Source organism: Haliotis rufescens, unplaced genomic scaffold (assembly GCF_023055435.1).
Source record: "Haliotis rufescens isolate VD_foot unplaced genomic scaffold, xgHalRufe1.0.p SCAF_131, whole genome shotgun sequence".
NCBI classification, from domain to species: domain Eukaryota; kingdom Metazoa; phylum Mollusca; class Gastropoda; order Lepetellida; family Haliotidae; genus Haliotis; species Haliotis rufescens.
In genome coordinates this window covers 529248-548281 of record NW_025963815.1, presented here as the reverse complement: position 1 = coordinate 548281, position 19034 = coordinate 529248, and positions in this window count along the sequence as shown.

Sequence of the window (19034 nt, the reverse complement as noted above, 5' to 3'; positions counted from 1 at the left end):
TTGTATAAATGATTTATGGTTAATCTCTGTGACAGAGACTGATACATGGTGTGGGGCAAGAACAGATCTCTCTTTGTGCGGATGTTTCAGGAGCCATGGAATCCAGTACAAAAGAGGAATGGATATGTCTTCAGGTTTGAGAATCAAGACAAAGGTTGATTTCTTATTCGGACTTCTCCCTAAAACAGGCCTTTGTGAAGCTGATATGAAAGCTGGTATTACTGTCTTTAAATTGTCTGATGCGAAACGACGGCAGACGCCTTTTGGAAGTATTCGCTGGTTCAAATTGTAGGTCAAATTTAGCAGATTCTTTTAAGTGTGGTAAGTTTGTTTTTTACTGTTCTGATAATAGTACCTAATCTGATCGTCTTAAGAAATGCTATTAGTTTTAAGTGAATGTTCTGAATACTGAACCAGTTGACTTGCCTTTGCATGTGACGGGTGCCATGTGTGGGGCAAGATACGTTCAACTTTTCACGAACACCTGGTATCATCACTATTTGATAATGATACATAAACACCTGGTATCATCACTATTTGATAATGATACATAAACACCTGGTATCATCACTATTTGATAATGATACATAAACACCTGGTATCATCACTATTTGATAATGATACATAAACACCTGGTATCATCACTATTTGATAATGATACATAAACACCTGGTATCATCACTAGTTGATAATGATACATAAACACCTGGTATCATCACTATTTGATAATGATACATAAACACCTGGTGTCATCACTAGTTGATAATGATACATAAACACCTCGTATCATCACTATTTGATAATGATACATAAACACCTGGTATCATCACTATTTGATAATGATACATAAACACCTGGTATCATCACTAGTTGATAATGATACATAAACACCTGGTATCATCACTATTTGATAATGATACATAAACACCTGGTATCATCACTATTTGATAATGATACATAAACACCTGGTATCATCACTATTTGATAATGATACATAAACACCTGGTATCATCACTATTTGATAATGATACATAAACACCTGGTATCATCACTAGTTGATAATGATACATAAACACCTGGTATCATCACTATTTGATAATGATACATAAACACCTGGTGTCATCACTAGTTGATAATGATACATAAACACCTCGTATCATCACTATTTGATAATGATACATAAACACCTGGTATCATCACTATTTGATAATGATACATAAACACCTGGTACATCACTATTTGATAATGATACCTCAACACCTGGTATCATCACTAGTTGATAATCATACATAAACACCTGGTACATCACTATTTGATAATGATACATAAACACCTGGTATCATCACTAGTTGATAATGATACATAAACACCTGGTATCATCACTATTTGATAATGATACATAAACACCTGGTATCATCACTATTTGATAATGATACATAAACACCTGGTATCATCACTATTTGATAATGATACATAAACACCTGGTACATCACGATTTGATAATGATACATAAACACCTGGTATCATCACTATTTGAAAATGATACATTAACACCTGGTATCATCACTATTTGATAATGATACATAAACACCTGGTATCATCACTATTTGATAATGATACATAAACACCTGGTATCATCACTATTTGATAATGACACATAAACACCTGGTATCATCACTATTTGATAATGATACATAATCACCTGGTATCATCACTATTTGATAATGATACATAAACACCTGGTATCGTCAGTATTTGATAATGATACATAAACACGTGCTCTAGATATAGAGATTTCGCATGAATATGGACAGGTTTTTTTCACTTTTATTTACTATTCCCAGGGTAACAAAGTAAGCACACTATTAACCTTACAGTTTGTTGTTTCTCTAAACAATGTTGCTTAAATTTCTCACCCAGTCATGGACACTGGTGTGAACTGAAACGGTTTAAACTATTTTACTGTTAGGACTTAACCTCAGGAAGGAAAGTTATTAAATTAATGATGAACTCTTAAAGAAGGCACTAGGCTTCAATGATTGGTCAACAAATACAGTAATATGCGCAACTGAAACAAAAATGCAACATAAAAAGAAAGTTAAAAAAATAAATAAATAAAATTAATACAGTCTCTTGACCATTGTCAGCGTCATCATGGAATGGTCACCATGGTATGTAGGTTGTCAAACATGAACATATACCAACGCGGGTCAATAGGCCCGAGTTTGTTGACAATGTTATACTAGTTGAAGAACATGTTGTTTATGCCTATGTGGCATATATAAGATGCCCTTTCGAAACCGGAAAAAATGGACAACGAATTTTTCAAAAACGCTGAAAAGTGCAGGATTGAAGGTGATGGAACGGGATACCCTGTAAAAAACACACGTCCGAACGCAACCAGTGGTTTAGAGCATGTATGTGCAATACATGAAAAGTAACATTGAAGAAAGGTACAACATGCTTCATTATAGATGTAACTGAACTGAACTCTTGGAAGTCGGTAATGCGGCTTTTTAAAAAATATTTTTACCTTTTACTTTCTGCGTGACCCCCCAATAATGACGCACAGTATATATCATAAACATAGACTTAATTGACGAGCCAGCAAGCCGTCCGAGTTAATGATCAAACCAATAACTTGGCAAGTTAATGGAAAAATTTTCAACAGAACTTAGGACGTTGGCCGGTATTACCCAGCGAACCATGTTCTGAGGTGTGAACTGAAACAAAAAAGACTGGAAGAATTTTTACACGCCCAGGACAGTAATTATTAACAGGTTAGCGATACGCTGATCCCGTCTTAGCCATCGGCATAGTTTAAGTAGGAGGGTCTGTATAAGCTTCATAATCTTGGAAGAAAGAGACAAACAAACAAACAAACAAACAAACAAACAAACAAACAAACAAACATCGTTCCGGGTGAGTAAGTCGGGGAAATGCCACTCAAAGACTGAATCGTATAAAGGATCCTTCTTTTAGCAGATTTCTTGTGATTTATGTCTTCAACGTTTTATTGATCCAGCATAAAATGAATAGTAACGTCCGTTTTGTGCTTAAAATAATTTTTCAGATTCGTTGTTTTTCAAATTTAAGACCTGGGAAGGTTTGGATGAAAACGGAAATCCGAATGATATGGACTTTCTGATACTATGGTTCAGGAGGTAGACAATCAAAATACAGTTTAAAGGGGCACTGATCTAAAGCAATTCTCCTGGACTGGTTGTTGCCTTTGTTATTGCTTTTCCCTCGTGAGTACCCGGATGTGGAGCAGAAGAAACATGCATGGCGAACTCATGTGTTCAAACAGGCGTGTCAGGAACCAGGACTGTTAGAACTAACATTGTGTTGATGTCATCATTATTCCAGGTGAACAGAGTGTGCTGACCTACATCTCATCCAGTTGGTTCATGCAATGCGTTTTGTCAAGAGGGAGATCTGTCTCCCGGGGATATGTGGTTCGTTTACAACGACAACGACACCGTGCTACTTAGCTACTACTCTATTTATAGTATGACTATATTATCGCGGTATCGGTAAATCTCGACTGTTTTCTTATGCCAAACTAAGGACAATATTTCATCGCATGATCGAATGCAGGACAGGTTGCGTTATGTCACGGCTACAAGAGTACGTTTTTATGATCGTTTCTGGAATGTTTTTGAAGTGGAATTACCCCTACCTCCATTCAAAATTGATTAGAAAAGAACCCTTTTGTTTAGACGAAGAAAATCAGTATCGATCAATCCTAATTGATGTGTCATAAAAGTGGAACAAAGAACAAGAAATTATTTTGCATTTGACATATTTAATAAGTTTGTAAGCGTACGCCATTACGATCCATTATAACCTACCTATGGCGATATATAGCGTACCATCCTACCACGGTCTAGCATTAGGTTGTACATTTCGTCGTGGGTATAATAATGTTGGGATACAGGAGGTACGAAGAGGTTGATGTAAAGATGATGAAGAGGATGCCCTCTGTAACAAATGTAATACCCTTTAAATAAAAAACCAAACTCATTGTATTCTTCGTTGTACAGAGTTGCGTCCATTGGGCAAGCCAGAAACCTTTGGTTGTTGGTTCAAATCCCGGTTCACCCCAATTACATCTCTGGGTTTGTCAGCACCATACCCGTGCTCGTGGGGTGCACCGAAGTGGTAAATGTCTGAGACCTGCATCACTTCGGGCTTTCCTCCCACATTAAGCTGACACGCCGTGATGTAACTGGAATACTGTTAAAAGTGGCGTTGAGCCAACTCACTCACTCACTCTTACTAGTACTATGACGCTTGGGAAGTGGCTAGCGCGTTCACTTATCTCGATGAAGATCTGGGTTCAGTTCTCAGGACATAATCTAAATATCATTATATCATTATTTGTGTGATATTCCCGGACTAATGCTGTAAGCGGCGTTTAACTCTCCTGACTCTCTCACTCTTTAAACAGACATGTTTGGTAGTGTTAAAACACCGTCACGTGGAATATTTGCTCACAGTGCGTGAAACCCATTCTGGATGTCTTCGTCGTGGAGAAGATGCGCTGAAGTGAAGATCCGTGTTAGAATTGGTCTTCAGCAATCCATGCTTGTCCCTCGTGAAGATCCGGCTAGAATTTGTCTTCAGCAGCTCGTGCTTGTTCACCGTGAAGATCATTGGATTGCATGACCCAGACTCAAATTACACTTAACTGAAATATTGTGTGAAAAAGAAAGAAAGAAAGAAACAAACATGGGGTTTAACGTCGCGTCAAAGATTATTGCACTTAAATAGCGATGTGCATGCACGTGTGTGTGTGTGTGTGTGTGTGTGTGTGTGTGTGTGTGTGAGTGTGTGTGTGAGAGTGTGTGTGTGTGTGTTCGTGATTTCATAGGGCTAGCCCACTATCATAAAGATACCATGCCCCGACCTTCCGCTCCCGGGGGCACGCGTGGCCCAGTCGTCTAAGGCGCCGCGATTCGCTGTGCAGAGTTGCGTCCCTTGGGCACGCCAGAAACCTATGATTGTGGGTTCGAATCCCGGTTCGCCCCGATTATGTTTCTAGGTTTGTCAGCACCATACCCGTGCTCGTGGGTTTCACCGAAATGGTAAACGTCTGAGACCTGCATCACTTCGGGCTTTCCTCCCACATTAAGCTGACACGCCGCGATATAACTGGAATACTGTTAAAAGCGGTGTTAAACCCAACTCACTCACTCACTCATTCCTTCCGCTCCCCTGCTCCACCACCAATTGATTGTTATCAATTCATTTTCATCTTTTGTTTAAAAGTCTCCCAGTCAGTTCCACACAATAACAATCCACTCCGTAACCTTCGTTCATCTGTGACACACCTGAACGAATCGATCGTATATCTCTATTGTATCATCGTCATGATGGAGAACCGTCCACAGACAATTGTGTTTCAGAATAGGCGCGTGAAGAGGCGTCTCCATTGTATGCTCTGTTGAGTAGATGTCTCATGTATTAATGCTTGTGATGACCTGAGCTGTGTACATTTGATAATGTAACCCATTCGACCCATCTTCTACCTGTCAGAATTCAAAGCCCCGAATTCAATTGATTCTTTTTGTATACTCTTCAACAAGGGTAGGGATACTCAGATACTTTAAATGGTCAAAATTGTATGAGTGAGTGAGTGAGTGAGTGAGTGAGCTTGGTTTTACGCCGCTTTTAGCAATATTCCAGCAATTTCACGGCGGGGGACACCAGAAATGGGCTTCACACATTGTACCCATGTCGGGAATCGAACCCGGGTCTTAGGCGTGACGAGCCAACGCTTTAATCACTTGGCTACCTGGCCGCCCCAAAAATTGTATGAGATATAAGTTTCTAGCAATAGTTGTTTGATAATAATGAACGAATTGGGAACACATTTCAACTGGAAGTAAAGTATGACAGTAGATTAATGACCGGTTTGGAATGACGATAGGTGAAAGATTGGAAATTTCAAAGTTTCATTAACGTATTTCAGTAGTGCGTAATACCGCCACGATTTGTTAAACATTCACTTCTCTTGCAGCGCCTAGACATGGTCAGCGGCGTTTGACGTTGACGCACACGTCTCCCTTGTTACAGACGTGTTCAGTGGGGAAAAGGTATGGGCTCATTGCTGGCCATGGCATTTTATGGATGCTGTGCTGCTGGGGGTGAACAATAACGATTCGTGAGAAAGGGCGTTGTCGTTCTGAAAGATGTAATGTAGAATCAGAAATGTTGTCCCGACAGTACTGTCCAGCGACCCTTTATTTCACAATATGGAGTGGGGTTCGTTGTCATAGTGATGGCACCCCGCACACAACCGAACCATCGTCAAATCTATGATGAGGTATCTGGTTGACATTGGCTTGGCGTTCATTTCGACGTCTCCAGGCGCGACCACGGAAGTGCAAAGGGAATCGGGACTCATCTGAAAACATGACAACATGACCAGCGACGTTTACCCCAGTTTCGACGTTGTGTGCACAGCACTGACATGTAACCCTTGTTGATTACTTAGAAAGTCGAAAGACGATTACCGGTGCCCCCTTTGCTTATTTACTTCATCTCCTAAGAGATCCTACCAAAGAAAGGCGGCGAGGAATGCTGACTGCTTGAGTTCTACTATATCACGACACTGCCTCTTCTCTCGAGTACAAAGAATGCTCTTGATATGAGAAGTGTATTGAAAAGCAGGGAGATTATGTTGAAAAATACTAAATTACTGTATACAAACAATACAATCTTCAAACAGGAAGGCTGTTGCTTGACAACGGTGTAAGGATCTGTACCGAAACGTCGCCGTTACAGAATGAATGCTGACTGCTTGAGTTCTACTACCTCATGACAATGCCTCTTCTCTCGAGTATAAAGACTGTTGTGCGACAATGTGGGTTCGAAGAGCTTCCTCACTCTCCATATTCGCCAGACCTGGTACCAAGTGATTTCCACCTTTTTCCTAAAATGAAAGAACACCTTCATGGACGACAACGATGACCTCTAAGCTGTCGTGAATGGGTTTCACTCTTGATATGAGTTACTATAAATTACTGTATACAAACAATACAATCTTCAAACAGGAAGGCCGTTGCTTGACAACGGTGTAAGGATCTGTACCGAAACGTCGCCGTTACAGAAGTTGTTCTCCATGCGTTGTCTTTACTTTGTGATACTTCGGGAGCTGTTTTCAAAATATACGGATGCAGGGAGCCAAGATTTTGATACGTTGCACGCTACTCATCTACTTAAACATGGACTCAAAACGTGAAATGATGTTTTAATGAATGTATGTTTGACTGACCTGGTACTTTAACGATTAGTTTAAATATAGTCAGGGTTAGAAAGAAAGTATGCTAACATGAAAGTTTGATTAATGTATTTGTAAAGGAACAGCGAGCCATGTCCTGTGTTGTCATCTGAAACAAATACATGAATGACTAACACGTAAACGAGTGGCTCTCATAGCCACCGTCGCAGTGTAAGTAGGGAAACCCTTATATTATTGCCGGATTGACAAATATTTTACGTGGAGAGGTCGTATGAATGAAGACAGGACTGATCTACATGCACCAGCACGTGAAAGTTGAAATGAGTGAGTGAGTGAGTGAGTGAGTGAGTGAGTGAGTGAGTGAGTGAGTGAGTGAGTGAGATTATCACTAGATAAACACCCTGTCTAGAACACCTTGCCAGCAGTGAACATTGATGTTACCGGCTCATCTGCAAATTCAACAGTATGGTCAAACTGTTCAGTAATACTGGTTTTTCAACTAAATGAATTTATCATTTTATAGGAAAAAGCCTTATTTAAATTCCAAGACTAAATATGGAAAGAAGATATGACATGATGCAACAATTATCAAACCATGTTACCCTACAATAAAATAAAAGTCAAACGGTTAAAACAAACTAGCCTTCATGAACAATTATTGGATTATATTCCGACGCCACTCACCTGAAGTACACGCAGACGAACGTACGAAGACGCAAACGAACGTACGAAGACGAAGACAAAAAAAAGAAAAATATAGACAAAAGAAAAGTATTTGAATTCTTTCTCAATGATTGTCGGAGGGCATTTTGAGTAATGGTTACAATATACAGAGTTGCCGTCTCTTAGTTATTCCAATATATTTACATGTGACAACATAATTTGGACAGCAATGTATATGTTAAATACAGTCACTTATGATGTAAGAGTGTACCTAAAAATGACAAAACCCTTTCCATTTTCATAAGAATCGATTGTCGATTGTACGATTCCGACATTAAAAGCATGTGTTTATGAATCACTTTCGAAAAGGTGATGCTACCAGGTGAGCGTATTTAATCTTAACTGTGGCACCAGTCACAAACACACGCAAAGGCACGTCAAATGTTCATTTGAAAAAAAACAAGGGGAACACAAGGCAACACATCTCTCTTTGTACGAATATCTATGGAGCGTTGGGACCAAGTACAAACGAGGAATGGACATGTCTTCGGGCTTCAGAGTACAAAAACACGGGACGACATTGTACAAGCCCGAATAAGGAATTGCATGAAACATGCATTACAAAATAAACGTTGTATGGCGCTCTTTCAAATCTTCGTTGAAAGAGCAGGCTTGGAAAAGATATGTAACTATATCTGTGGTCACCAAGTTTAGTAACAAATGCCCCGGGGATCAAGGAATGACGTTCCCCCTTACGTTTGTCATACAGTTTAGCGGGGTACAAAGTTGACAAATCAAGTGTTACGACATAATTGAACTTGGTTCTTTTCTGAGATTATAAAACTTCAAGTGTGTAGAGTGTTTCAGTATCCACACTATTTCAACTGTTCCACTTCTCAAAACCTGTATGGAGCTTATATAGCGACGTGCATGCCCGGCGTGTGTGTGTGTGTGTGTGTGTGTGTGTGTGTGTGTGTGTGTGTGTGTGTGTGTGCGTGCGTGCGTGCGTGCGTGCGTGCGTGCGTGCGTGCGTGCATGACCCAGACTCAAATTACACTTAACTGAAATATTGTGTGAAAAAGAAAAAAAGAAAGAAACAAACATGTGGTTTAACGTCGCGTCAAAGATTATAGCACTTAAATAGCGATGTGCATGCACGTGTGTGTGTGTGTGTGTGTGTGTGTGTGTGTGTGTGTGTGTGTGTGTGTGTGTGTGTGTGTGTGTGTGTGTGTGTGTGTGTGATTCGTGTTTGTGGTGTGGGTGGGTGGTTGTAGTGGGTGAGTATGTGCTGTGTGTTGTGTGAGTGTGTGTGTTTGTGGTGTGGGTAAGTGTGTTGTTGAGTGTCTGGAGTGTGTGGTGTGAGTGTGTGTGCTGTTGTGTGTGTTGTTGTTGTTTTGTGTGTGTGTGTTGTGTGTGTGTGTGTTGTGTGTGTGTGTGTGTGTGTGTGTGTTGTGTGTGTGTGTGTGTGTGTGTGTGTGTGTGTGTGTGTGTGTGTGTGTGTGTGTGTGTGTGTGTGTGTGTGTGTGTGTTTGTTTGTACTAGTCCGGACTAATGCCGATTTTAAAGTGCTAGCCCACTATTATAAAGATACCATACCACAGTTTAACATAAATACCCCATTCAGACACAGCATACTGACTCCGAGGCTACCAGTCCTTGTTTTAGCCCCTCCGTTATAATGCCAATCACAAGGCAAGGGGACAAGTACCATATTCTTACATCGTTTGGTCTGACGTAGGCCTGGGATCGAAACCCCGACCTTCCGCTCCCCTGCTCCACCACCAATTGATTATGATCAATTCATTTTCATCTTTTGTTTATAAAGTCTCCCAGTCAGTTCCACACAATAACAATTCACTCTGTAACCTTCGTTCATCTGTGACACACCTGAACGAATGGATCGTATATCTCTATTGTATCATCGTCATGATAGAGAACCGTCCACAGACAATTGTGTTTCAGAATAGGCGCGTGAAGAGGCGTCTCCATTGTATGCTCTGTTGAGTAGATGTCTCAAGTATTAATGCTTGTGATGACCTGAGCTGTGTACATTTGATAATGTAACCATTCGACCCATCTTCTACCTGTCAGAATTCAAAGCCCGAATTCAATTGATTCTTTTTGTATACTCTTCAACAAGGGTAGGGATACTCAGAAATACTTTCAATGGTCAAAATTGTATGAGTGAGTGAGTGAGTGAGTGAGTTTGGTTTTTACGCCGCTTTTAGCAATATTCCGGCAATATCACGGCGGAGGACACCAGGAATCGGCTTCACACCTTGTACCCATGTCGGGAATCGAACCCGGGTCTTAGGCGTGACAAGCGAACGCTTTAACCACTAGGCTACCTGACCGCCCCCAAAAATGTATGAGATATAAGTTTCTAGCAATAGTTGTTTGATAATAATGAACGAATTGGGAACACATTTCAACTGGAAGTAAAGTATGACAGTAGATTTATGACCGGTTTGGAATGACGATAGGTGCAAGATTGGAAATTTCAGCAGAGCGTAATACCGCCACGATTTGTTAAACATTCACTCCTCTTGCAGCGCCTAGACATGGTCAGCCAACGCCGTTAGCGGCGTTTGACGTTGACGCACACGTCTCCCTTGTTACAGACGTGTTTAGTGGGGAGAAGGTCTGGGCTCATTGCTGGCCATGGCATTCTATGGATGCTGTGCTGCTGGGGGTGAACAATAACGATTCGTGAGAAAGGGCGTTGTCGTTCTGAAAGATGAAATGTAGAAACAGAAATGTTTTCCCGACAGTACTGTCCAGCGACCCTTTATTTCACAATATGGAGTGGGGTTCGTTGTCACAGTGATTGCACCCGGCACACAACCGAACCACCGTCAAATCTATGATGAGGTATCTGGTTGACATTGGCTTGGCGTTCATTTCGACGTCTCCAGGCGCGACCACGGAAGTGCAAAGGGAATCGGGACTCATCTGAAAACATGACACGTGACCAGCGACGTTTACCCCAATTTCGACGTTGTGTGCACAGCACTGACATGTGACCCTTGTTGATTACTTAGAAAGTCGAAAGACGATTACCGGTGCCCCCTTTGCTTATTTGCTTCATCTCCTAAGAGATCCTACCAAAGAAAGGCGGCGAGGAATGCTGACTGCTTGAGTTCTACTACCTCATGACAATGCCTCTTCTCTCGAGTACAAAGACTGTTGTGCGACAATGTGGGTTCTAAGAGCTTCCTCACTCTCCATATTCGCCAGACCTGGTACCAAGTCATTTCCACCTTTTTCCTAAAATGAAAGAACACCTTCACGGAAAGTGCTGTGACGACAACGATGACCTCTAAGCTGTCGTGGATGGATTTCACTCTTGATATGAGTTACTATAAATTACTATATACAAACAATACAATCTTCAAACAGGAAGGCTGTTGCGTGACAACGGTGTAAGGATCTGTACCGAAACGTCGCCGTTACAGAAGTTGTTCTCCATGCGTTGTCTCTACTTTGTGATGCTTCGGGAGCTGTTTTCAAAATATACGGTTACAGGGAGCCTATAATGTGATATGTTGACACGCTCCTCATCTACCAGAAACATGGACTCAAAACGTGAAATAATGTTTTAATGAATGTATGTTTGAACTGATCTGGTACTTTAACGATTAGTTTAAATATAGTCAGGGTTAGAAAGAAAGTATGCTAACATGAAAGTTTGATTAATGTATTTGTAAAGGAACAGCGAGCCATGTCCTGTGTTGTCATCTGAAACAAATACATGAATGACTAACACGTAAACGAGTGGCTCTCATAGCCACCGTCGCAGTGTAAGTAGGGAAACCCTTATATTATTGCCGGATTGACAAATATCTTACGTGGAGAGGTCGTATGAATGAAGACAGGACTGATCTACATGCACCAGCACTTGAAAGTTGAAATGAGTGAGTGAGTGAGTGAGTGAGTGAGATTATCACTAGATAAACACCCTGTCTAGAACACCTTGCCAGCAGTGAACATTGATCTTACCGGCTCATCTGCAAATTCAACAGTATGGTCAAACTGTTCAGTAATACTGGTTTTTCAACTACATGAATTTATCATTTTATAGGAAAAAGCCTTATTTAAATTCCAAGACTAAATATGGAAAGAAGATATGACATGATGCAACAATTATCAAACCATGTTACCCTACAATAAAATAAAAGTCAAACGGTTAAAACAAACTAGCCTTCGTGAACAATTATTGGATTATATTCCGACGCCACTCACCTGAAGTATGCGCAGACGAACGTACGAAGATGCAAACGAACGTACGAAGACGAAGACAAAAAAAGAAAAATATACACAAAAGAAAAGTATTTGAATTCTATCTCAATGATTGTCGGAGGGCATTTTGAGTAATGATATGTGTAGTTAATGGTTACAATCTACAGAGTTGCGGTCTCTTTGTTATTCCATTATGTTTACATGTGACAATATGATTTGTGCAGGAATGGATATGTGAAATACATTCACTTATGATGTAAGAGTGTACCTAAAAATGACAAAACCCTTTCCATTTTCATAAGAATCGATTGCCGATTGTACGATTCCGACATTAAAAGCACGTGTTAATGAATCACTTTCGAAATGGTTATGCTACCAGAGGAGCGTATTTAGTCTTAACGGTAGCACCCGTCACAAACACACGCAACGGCACGTCAAATGTTCATTTGAAAAAACCCATGGGAACACAAGGCAATATATCTGTCTTTGTACGGATATCTATGGAGCGTTGGGACCAAGTACAGACGAGGAATGGACATGTCTTCAGGATTCAGAGTACAAAAACAGGGGAACAGTTGGCACAAGCCCAAATAAGGAATTGCATGAAACATGCATTACAAAATAAACGTTTTGAAAGAAGTTGTATGACGCTCTTTCAAATCTTCGTTGGAAGAGTATGCTTGAAAAAGATATGTAACTATATCTATGGTCACCAAGTTTAGTAACAAATGCCCCTTGGATCAAGGAATGACACGTGGTCGTCGAGCATGGATATGAGTTGCACGTTGAAGATTTCTAATCGTCTGTCTCGTAACTCTGGCATAGGATGTTTGTTTTATCTACTTGGTATTAACATTCATATTTCATGATCCCCTACATTTTTGTAAGAGTATATGGACAGCACGTCAACTTCCCCTTCTCGCGGACCAGCAGGTACAAAAGCTGTCTGGCACATACGAGGACTGTTCAAACGTTCTAAATCTGACTAACTTTCAACTATGGGCCATGACAAAGTGGACTAGTCAGTGTTGTACATTATTTGAGTAGTTGGTCTGTTGAGGCCGCTTGTATATTAGTGACAGGCAGTTGAATGTGATAGGGGTCCAAATGGACACAGAAAAGAACGAGAACCGGGCAAGTTTTTGGCTTTAGAGAAATTACTCCCCACGAAATTCATGACCTCATGTCACAAGTGTATGGGGATAAGTGCCCTAGCTATTCCACTGTTAAACGTTGGGTAGCTATGTTTAAGGCCTGGAGAACAAGCCTTGATGATAACCCTAAGTCTGCACGTCCCTCAACTTCCATCAATCAAGATTCACTCAAGGAGATAGAAAACCTTATACTGTCAGACAGACGTATTACCATTGCTGAACTTGAGGAAGATGCAGGTCTAAGTCATGGATCCACTGAAAGTATTATTCATGAACATTTCCAGATGGAATGGCATCATTCAACCTCTCCGGCACCAAAGAAATTCAAATCTTCATGATCAATGAAGAAAATTGTGGCCACTGTATTCAAGGATGCACAGGGTGTGACCCTTGCTGATTACTTAGAAATCAAAAGACGATTACCGGTGCCTTCTATGCTTATTTGCTTCATCTCCTAAGAGATCCTATCAAAGAAAGCGGCGAGGAATGCTGACTGCTTGAGTTCTACTACTTCATGACAATGCCTCTTCTCACACCTCTCGACTGCAAAGGCTGTTGTGCGACAATATGTTACAGCTACATTGCGAACTGTTTCCTTGATGTTACAGCTATATTGTGAACTGTTTCCTTGCTGTTACAGCTATATTGTGAACTGTTTCCTTGCTGTTACAGCTATATTGTGTACTGTCTCCATGATGTTACAGCTATATTGTGAACTGTTTCCTTGCTGTTACAGCTATATTGTGAACTGTTTCCTTGCTGTTACAGCTATATTGTGAACTGTTTCCTTGATGTTACAGCTATATTGTGAACTGTTTCCTTGATGTTACAGCTATATTGTGAACTGTTTCCTTGCTGTTACAGCTATATTGTGAACTGTTTCCTTGATGTTACAGCTGTATTGTGAACTGTTTCCTTGCTGTTACAGCTATATTGTGAACTGTTTCCTTGCTGTTACAGCTACATTGCGAACTGTTTCCTTGATGTTACAGCTATATTGTGAACTGTTTCCTTGCTGTTACAGCTATATTGTGAACTGTTTCCTTGATGTTACAGCTATATTGTGTACTGTCTCCTTGCTGTTACAGCTATATTGTGTACTGTCACCCTGCTATTACAGCTATATTGTGTACTGTTTCCTTGATGTTACAGCTATATTGGTAACTGTTTCCTTGATGTTACAGCTATATTGTGAACTGTTTCCTTGATGTTACAGCTATATTGTGAACTGTTTCCTTGATGTTACAGCTATATTGTGAACTGTTTCCTTGATGTTACAGCTATATTGTGAACTGTTTCCTTGCTGTTACAGCTATATTGTGAACTGTTTCCTTGATGTTACAGCTATATTGTGAACTGTTTCCTTGATGTTACAGCTATATTGTGAACTGTTTCCCTGCTTTTACAGCTATATTGTGTACTGTCTCCTTGCTGTTACAGCTATATTGTACCATATATTGTGTCTCCCTGCCGCTACCTACTTGTGACAGTCTTTATCCTAAACACATATTATGTTTCATAGATTTTTTTGAAGACCGACGTGTAGTGGCATTATCACACAGCATGAACGATTGATCCCTGTATTCACAGTGCCACATGGATGGTTAACGAAGCATATCGCTTTCACTTATGTCTATATATGACATAGTTGTAGTACTTGTACCCGAGTCAGGGGGTATGTCGTGGCCACATTTCTTTTTTATTTGTCTTTAAATCAATGTTCTTGTCCTAAGTAGAGCCAATCACGTGCTTGGTATAATTCACCAGAGCCATACGTGATTAAAACTCAATGATGATGTTTATCGCTAAGAAAATCGACATTTCTTGAAAAGCGCACGTTACAAGTTTTGCCTTTTCTGTAAGTAATCTTCCTTATAGGCAGAATGGCTGGTTTTAACTGTATATAAGTATTAGAACACATGCAGCGCTTCGTTAATTATTCATCGTGATTTTTTGTGATTCTATTTCAAGTGGCGAGGACTATAGTATTGGTGTCTAATATAGATCACAAGTATACGTCCCCTGTATATACCCAGTATAAGTCCCCAGTATAGGTTCCCCGTATAGATACCCTGTAATATGTTTGTACGCTAATGCTAGTTAAATAGCGCTAGCCCACTAAGACACCATGCCGCACGACCTCAGTCAGTATACTGACAGCTAGCCCACTAAGACACCATGCCGCACGACCTCAGTCAGTATACTGACAGCTAACCCACTAAGACACCATGCCGCACGACCTCAGTCAGTATACTGACAGCTAGCCCACTAAGACACCATGCCGCACGACCTCAGTCAGTATACTGACAGCTAGCCCACTAAGACACCATGCCGCACGACCTCAGTCAGTATACTGACAGCTATACAAAACTGCATTCAAACCCTCACTCACTCCAGGTGACAAAGATACGATCATCGACACTTCGGGTAGCCAAGTGGTTCAAGCGTTTGGTCTAAAACAGTGACAAAACAATTTCCACAATCATCAGAAATATCCCCTGTACGAGTTCGACTGCACCATAAGCATATTGTTCAGAATCTCTATCAATCAGAGGCGATGTCTTTCGAGAAAAGGTGCGCTATTAAACTGATCATGGAATTCGAGCGACCTGTCTGTCGTGCGTGACGTCATCTGTAGGGCTTGCATTAAAACTGACCTGCCACGATTCTTTTACTGATGAGCTGTCAGCAAGCCTGACCACCCGATCCTCTTAGTCGCCTGTTGAGCTGTCAGCAAGCCTGACCACCCGATCCCCTTAGTCGCCTGTTGAGCTGTCAGCAAGCCTGACCACCTGATGCCGTTAGTCGCCTGTTGAGCTGTCAGCAAGCCTGACCACCCGATCTCGTTAGTCGCCTGTTGAGCTGTCAGCAAGCCTGACCACCCGATCCCGTTAGTCGCCTGTTGAGCTGTCAGCAAGCCTGACCACCCGATCCCCTTAGTCGCCTGTTGAGCTGTCAGCAAGCCTGACCACCCGATCTCGTTAGTCGCCTGTTGCGCTGTCAGCAAGCCTGACCACCCGATCCCGTTAGTCGCCTGTTGAGCTGTCAGCAAGCCTGACCACCCGATCCCCTTAGTCGCCTGTTGAGCTGTCAGCAAGCCTGACCACCCGATCTCGTTAGTCGCCTGTTGAGCTGTCAGCAAGCCTGACCACCTGATCCCGTTAGTCGCCTGTTGCGCTGTCAGCAAGCCTGACCACCCGATCTCGTTAGTCGCCTGTTGAGCTGTCAGCAAGCCTGACCACCCGATCTCGTTAGTCGCCTGTTGAGCTGTCAGCAAGCCTGACCACCCGATCTCGTTAGTCGCCTGTTGAGCTGTCAGCAAGCCTGACCACCCGATCTCGTTAGTCGCCTGTTGAGCTGTCAGCAAGCCTGACCACCCGATCCCTTTAGTCGCCTGTTGCGCTGTCAGCAAGCCTGACCACCCGATCCCGTTAGGCGTCTCCGACGACAAGCATAGTCGCCATTTACGGCAAATATGGGTTACTGAAGACCTATTCTACCCCGGATCTTCACGGATCTGTAAGTTCATGTAAAAATATTTCCAAGTTCATGGATGTTTCTACAAAGTGTGCTGTGGATTGTCCATCTTGTTTAAGGTTCTACTACACCAAATCAGTACCAGTTTGGAGAGTGCGGTTTTCGTAGGGAGCCTTCAGTGCAGATCGAGAGATATCTGCAGGCTGTGATTGGAGGATATTCTGTAAGACTTTTATGTCTTTCAAATGTACATCCATCCAGTTATTAAAACTGACCATGTTCTTCTATATTTAGTACTGTCTTTTTCAACATGATGACTTATGCTGAATGTGACCACAGCTATTTTAAAGTAGGTGACATTTGGTGCGAAACTGGGGGTGGTGTGTTTAGCTTCCGGTACTCGGAAAAGGAGCTGGGTAAGCTAGTCATTTTTATTTTTTTTATTGCTGCTCTAAGGCCAAACTGTGCCCACACGTACAGGTAATAGCTGTTGAATGCTTAGTTATTTAAAAAAAAATCATAACGTTACTATAGAAGTCTATGGGAAAACATTTGGTTGTGTGTAACCTGTAGGGTGAGTGCACATTTCAGTAATTCATACTTTACATGCTTTTCTGTTTATATTTCACCATGGATACACCATGGAGGCAAATTTAAAAATAATGACAGTGAAGTTGGGGACATTTTGGGTTGAATGGAGCATTTGGATGGGCTGGAAATGAATGTTGCTTCGTATTGTGGTCGAACTCAGCACGAACCCCCCAGGGTACCTCTGTCCAACAAGCCCTCCTCCTGCCTTCTGAATTTGTTGAAACTGATGAATTTGACAACAAATTAGGATAAAGTCACCACTGCCACAACAATTTCTGCCTTGTGTCAATCGCTTGCCAGTCAAGTTACGCGATGCCGTTATCTTGAATATGAAGCATGTACACTGCTGACAGCAGAATATGTCAAACATCCCCTTATTTATAGTAAACAATGTAGCATACCAATATGTCTTTCTGTTAGGTGCTCTTGTGTGAATGAATGATGCTATTTTTCTATTAAGTTTCTTAAAACAGACTTATTTTTCACTCATATAACTTTCAAATAATTATTTTGTCCCCTCAAGAACTGACTCCTGGCTGTTATATCCAAACTGGTTTGCCATTTGATATTGTCTGAACACTTTTTTCAGCTTTTCACATGCCTGATGTTGACTGGGGAGGTATATGTGCACTCATGCAGAAGAAGTAGGAGTTTCGACATCGAATTTGGCATTTGGAGAAGCTGATCCGAAGTCCGGTGTTGGCAGTGTGTGATCGACAACCCTTGTTTTGCCTCGCTGCACTTCATTACCTTGTAGAAGTTGTGGAACTTGGACATGTAGGTACAGTAAGTACATTTAAGAACCCCAGTCCACTTGAGGCCCCTCTGTTGCTCACTATCAAGTGCCATAATAAGATCACCCTCATGCACTAGACATTTCTGACAGTGCTCCCTTAATGCCTCACTGTGCAGTTTTTTAGTTTGCAAACATGAAGTAAGGGCTATACACCAGTCCCAGAACCTGCTTAGATGAAAATAATATCCACTGGCTCTTTTGGAATGTAACATTATGGTTCTGAAATCATCTGTAAAGAATGCGATAGTGTTCGACAAAACTAAATTATCTCCCCTGTTTAGTAAAATGCATTGTATCTTTCATTCCCCTATAAACCCATAAATTATTGGAGAGAAACACTATTTTAAGCTGGTATTGCATGACACTGTTAATTGTGAATAAAAAGAATTACATTTATGTCAGGATAAGCTGTACATTTTCATAATTATATGGAATTTTAACTTTGTTTCATTGAAACTGGCAAATAACTGAAATAAGCAAGTTTAGCCACCTTGAAACATTAAACAGTAAGAATGTTTGATGTCCTGTGAGTATTTTAAAGTCTTAACTAAATAAATCAATAGAGTTAAGTGTAATTTCCTTCCATGTTGTGGTTTCAAAAAGCTTTTTTCTACTTGAGGGTCCATTTCAATTTCTCGGCTTTAATAGGCGGTATGGTTCACTGGTCAGCATTTGAGATTGCTGTTAACAATGCACCCCTTTACTTCCTATTTTCTGGTAAAGTTCATTATCCAGCCTTACATATATGATGACTTTAAAGCTGCTTAATGTGTCCCTTGCTTATTGTTGGCCTGAATTCCATGCTCTCTGTCCAATTTTGAGATTTTTTTCTGATTCCTTTCCATGTGTACTTATGTCATCAGCC